We start from the raw sequence: 5,996 nt of genomic DNA, 5'->3' as shown, positions 1-5,996 counted from the left end.
ACCTCGTGGTTGCATAGGCTGGTGTGCTTCTTCCATGTGGGCTTTGTTGCTTCTGAGCTTGATGGCCGCTTGATTACCTTCAAGCCTTTAAGCCTCCTGTCAACTTTCAAAGAGGTGGAGTCTAGCCTGTCAATCAGGTCACAGCTTGATGACCTCACTTGGAGGCATGAAGGAGATAAATAGTTCACTGGAGGCCAAACTCTTTCCCTGAAAGACGTTCCTATTGACAACCCACATGGGTCTACACTTATGGAGCCAGAGCCTGGGAGCTGGAGGAGCCATCAGGAGACCCACACCAGTACTGAGATGCTTCCATCACCACTAGAGCCATAGGCTTTCCACCCACTGGCCTGTGATCTTCCTGCATTCAGCATCATTGCATATGTTGTGTGAGTCTGGAGAGCAATTTACAGATTGGTATCAGACATATGGGCTAATATCAGACTTATGGACTTAACCTGGACTGGGCTGGGATGTTTTCTTAATATACAATTACTCTTTTATATAAAGCTCTTTCTTATACACATATGCGTGTCTATGAATTTGTTTCTCTAGTCAACCCAGACTAACACATTTGGTAAAAGTAGAGGGTCAGCAAAAGAGAGGAAGACCCTCACAGAGATGGACTGACCGTGGCTACAACAAAGGGCTCAAATGTAACAGGACCAGGCAGTGTGTTGCATTCTGCAGCTCAGCTCGTAGGATTGCTAAATTAGAACCAACCTGATAGCACCTAACACCAAAGACTTGGATTCCTGCTTTTGAGTTGAGAGTCTAAGGAAGACATTAGTAACAATCACTTTCCATTGAATTTTGGGGTACACTCATGATCCAGTTATATGCCAAGGGTAGAGCTATGGGTGTTGCTCACTGTCTACGGAACTACAGTGGAGATTTAAAAAACAATACTGTAACTGATGTGTAGGAGTAAGAATGAGTACTCTGTTAAAATAAAACCAAAAAGATTTGTTGAAAACAGGGATACACCAAGGATACGCTTGTTCTACAAAATGAAATCAAGCACTCAGAAGAGTTGAGACTCCCAGGCATCTTGATACAGTAAAATCAGGAGCTAACAGTATAATTTTCGGATTGGCAGTTTGGAAATAAAGAACCAGGCAACCGTGAACTGAGGTTCTTGTGTTGATTGGTTTACAGAATATATATGGGCTTTTTAGATTGGCTGATGAGATGGCTAATGAGGTGACTGATTTTTAGATTGGCTAATGAGATGATTGAAGGGAAAGATAACTAAAGAGGGGCTTCTTGGGTGATCATAAGACAATGATATTGAAATGAAAATATTCCTTTTCTGAGAACATTTTATTAAAATAACTTCTCAGGTAAAATACTTCCCGAGAGCTGCTCATGCAGATTTCAGATAAATCTTTTTTTATCAACTCCCTCTCAGGGAAGCTTCATCAGCATCCTTCTTTAGCGTGGACACGGGGGAATCTGCTCCTCACTACAGGCGTGAATCTATGTCCAAGGTAAGTCGTTGCGAGGTGAGTCAGCAGGAGTTAAGATGGAGTCTAGACTCAGACCCAAGCCAGTCATTTTATTCAGGGCACACACCTCAATTTTGGTGCTCTCACACACTGATTAAATCAGTTGGCTTTTTATCGTCATGACAAGGCAGCAAATCTAATCAATGCCAATAATAGGATACTCCTACCCTCAAAAGTCATTCACTGATTTAACTTCTGAGAAATTCTATAGTTCCTGTTGAGTTTTTCCCCCTCATAGCTTCATTGAGATAAAACTCACATACCATAAAATCCACTCATTTAAAGTGTATAATTAAATGTTTTTTTTAACATATTCACAGATTTGTGGCTCTATTACCACAGTCTAAGTTTAGATCATATAATCATCTGTAGAATTTTAGGAATATCCATGCAAGTTTGTTTTCTGTACTATACAACATTGCATAATTACAGAACACCATCTTGCATTACTTTCTTTTTTATATTGTTACATATTTTAAGTGCTCATGTATTTTATTTATTTTCCTCTCCCTTCACTCAAGTTAATATATGCCTACCTTCTAGTTAGTTAGTATAAGCTTCTACTAAGCATATTGTTATGACTTGTCTTCTAACAGTAGATGTTATTTTGAATGAAATAAAAGTTAATTTGGAGAATTTACAATTACTGTTGACCTCATCATCTATGCATGTAAAATAGTTTGGAGAACAAGTTCATAATGGCCTACAGTTATTTAAGGTTATTCAAGGCATTGGCAGTTTTCCCATCCCTATAGTTTACATATTCTGGGATTCAAATGTAGATTCAAAATAATAATGATATTATTAAGCGACTTCTTTCCTGGGTTATCAGTTTTTCTGGAGTGAAATTTTTAGAAGTTAATGAGATATACAAAAATATATTTGAATCCGGTAGCAGATTTGAAAAACATGCAATAAAACATCAAGCTAAACAGTTGCCAATGGAAATGATGAAGAGAGTCTAAGCAACAGGAGAAGTCAGGAGCTTGGACATTTACATAGAAAAAGATTAAGGTCTCCAAGGAAAATGATTTAAGAGCCCGGTCTTACACAGGTGGAAGGAAAAAAGCCCATGTTTGAGTATCATGGGCTGGACATTCATTTTAAAGCAATTGATCCCAAAACACCAATATTTTCTATTATTGAGTAATTTCCTCAAAATTTTTCATAAGAAGAAAAGCTTTGGAAATTTTTACTAAATGTAATTTCTGACAAATTCTCTGATGAAGATAAAAAATAGTGAAAATGTTTCCTTGTGTGTATTGAGATATTTGAAAATTACTAGAATTTGTTCTGAAGGCAAAGACATGAACAATATTACAATTTATGGAATTGTGAAATTTAATTTGTACAATTCCATGCCAAACTCACCCATATGTTCTATTGTTCTTCCCCCTAACTGGGCGTGTGTGGGTATGTGCCATTCTTTGCAATTGGTGCCCCTCCCTCCCCACTTCTTCCCCTTTCCCCTACTCTTTTGGTATCTCTGTTCCCGTTCTAAAGACTTGTCTTCAAACAAGAAGCCAACTAAGGGAGGCATCAACTAAGTCCACAAGACTTCAACTAAGTCCAGCCTGTGTGATTCAAGGATTGTAAATAATAAATTTCAAATTCAAAGGAGGGAATAGTATAAGAGCTTCAATTCTGAAGACTTGACTTGCAGGATGCTGTAAATGACAGTGGAAGCCCAAAATCCAATCGCAGGATCCCTACATAGATTAAACCTCCAGAGAATTCCCTCAGACCATAGCTGAGGGATGCGAATAGCCTTGCTATCAGTCAGAGAGCATTGTAAAGGTGACTATGACAGATATAGTTAGATTAAAATGTAATAACCTTGGACCCCCACCCCTCTTCAGAAGAATGCACTACAAGGGACAACACTGAAGATATAGCTTGGAGAGAGGGGTGGGGTCTGCTCAGAATACCCGGGAGTAAACTAAGAGGGAAGGAGAGAGACAGAGATAATGGACTGCATTCTGGCCCACCAATCCCTAAGGACAATATTCCTGCTTCAAGCAGACAATGCACAGAGAGGACCATAGGGCTGGCCCCACCACTAGACATGGCATCCCCTCACTGATCCACTACAGGGGACAACACTGGAGACACAATGTGGGAATTGTGCCCGTTCTGACACCCCCCCCCATCAACACACACACTGGGTGAAACACAAAGGGAGCACAACAGAGCAGCAAGGGGAGCAAAGCAATGAAGTCCCCAGGAATCCCAAAAATAGACTTCAGGGGCAGAGCTTGGTATCTCATCAGACTCGATTGGAAAACATTCATAAAGGCCAACAGACAGACCTGGAACTATTCATAGGTTTTTTTTCTTCATGTCTATCTATATAAGATAGGCAGGATAAATAATCCCAAGGAGAAAGCAATGGGACCCATGACTCTGGGGGTACATGGGAGAGGGGGAGGTGGGGGAAAGGAAGGGGGAACAACCAACCGAGGGACAAGGGAACAACAAGTGATCTAAAATCAATGACAAGGAGGGTGTAGAATGCCTGGGTGGTGGGGAGGGGTGGGGGACGGTGTTGATCAAGTGCAAGGTGCAATGTAGCCGAGAAGAATTACTGAGAGCCGAAGGAAGGTCAAATATTGTGGGGAACAGAAGGATTTCTCTTAAGTTGTCTCCCCAAAATATGTACCAAACTTAACTGCTTAAGAGTGACTGTACAATAGGTGATCAGCGAGAGTAGGTCAGAGGTTATTCTCCTTAACATCGGCCATCTGTAGTGGCTAGACTATTAGTCTGACTCACCCTAAACAAGACCCACTCCCTTCTGATAAGGATAATGGTGGTCTATTCACTTGCAAGAGAGGGCAAACCCGCCCAAGGGTGACCAAGGTTAGTTAGCCATTATCAGCTGTCTAGATCAAGCAGACACCACTGTCTATTCCACAATCAATGTGGGCACACCCCTAGGTGATTCCTCTCCTATTGATTGTATTGCCTATGTTAATATCCCTCCTGGTGACTCAGGTTATGTCCACTATCAGGGAACTTGCATGCCTCCCAGAATAGTAATTGTCTGTTTTATTATGTGAGACATTAGAGTGATCAAACTTGTTCTAGAATGAATTGTATTGCCCCTTTCTGTGATGTATGACTCTATGATGCGTGGTTAGCAATAAATAATGAGGCTCCCTGGTTCTCGAGAGGGTGGCTGGCCAGAGGGTGGCTGGCCAGAGGGTGGCTGGAGAAGGTGACTAAGGAGGATGAAGCAGCGGCTTCTTCCCTGATGGCTAAGCCCCCTCCACGAGGACCATCAAGCTGGGCTGAGGTGAGCAATGTTGCTATGTATCATGCCTGACTGTATTATTGTATTATCTCTCATGCTCTCGATGACTTTAATATAATGCTTATATATCTCAACCGTACAATTGTGCATTACTGAACCCAGAAGTAGTATTACTGAACCAGTGAGTTCTAGTACCGGGTGGGGCTGGCACCTCACCCCCCAAAGACAATTTTATTTAATACTACAAAATATGATAGTGGGACAGGAGGAAAGTAAAAGAAAATAGAGGAAAGAACTAGAAGACAAAGGACATTTATAAAGGTATAATACAGGCACGTACATATGTAAATATATTTATATATAATGATAGGGATATAGGTCTATGTACATATATTTATATATTAAGTATTAAGATAGCAAACAGACATTGGGTCTCTACTCAAGGATTCCCTCAATGCAAGAATTCTTTGTTTTAATAACCTGGCACTGTGTGATGTTCACCTTTCCAAAATGATCCTGAAGACAAAATGGATACATAAGCAAATGTGGTGAAGAAAGCTGATGGTGCCTGGCTATTAAAAGATATAATGTCTGGGGTCCTAAAGGTTTGAAGATAAACAATTGACTATCTATCTGGAAAGCAACAAAGCCCACAATCATATCGATGTGAATGAGTGGGAGAGGCATGGAGACCCAAAACCCATCTGTAGACAATTGTTTGTTTTGGGTCTTCTGGCCAGCGTGCTGTATAGCACCAACAAAACATACAACATTCCTTTAGGTGTTGTTTTTTTTTTAAGTGAAAATATTTAATGTGGCATAAACTCCAACAGTTATTTCAAGATACACAAAACCCATGTAAATCTCTGAAATCCCATGTTTCATAATTAACATTCAAGACCAATCTGCTTTTGAGTTCCACTATACTTGATGGAGAAAACCTGTAAAATATCATACAAACATAAGTGTCTGCTATAAATAATGCCTGTGAGATCACAAGGCGTCAAAGGGATCAGGTATGGGGCATCAAAGACAAAAAAAAAAATCATAGCATTGTGAATGAGGGGGAGTGCGGAGTGGGGAGCCAGGGCCCATCTGTGGGAAATTGGACATCCCCCTGCAGAAGTGCCGCAGGGAGGAGATGAGCCAGTCAGGGTGCAGTGTAGCAATGATAAAACATACAATTTTCCTCTAGTTCTTGAATGCTTCCTCCCTCCCTCCCTCCCCCTCCACTA

The sequence above is a fragment of the Echinops telfairi genome, unplaced genomic scaffold (assembly GCF_000313985.2).
Source record: "Echinops telfairi isolate 266 unplaced genomic scaffold, ASM31398v2 ScPeMD7_70;HRSCAF=299, whole genome shotgun sequence".
NCBI lineage: Eukaryota > Metazoa > Chordata > Mammalia > Afrosoricida > Tenrecidae > Echinops > Echinops telfairi.
The sequence above is the reverse complement of the archived record's forward strand: the minus strand, read 5'-3'. Positions refer to the sequence as shown.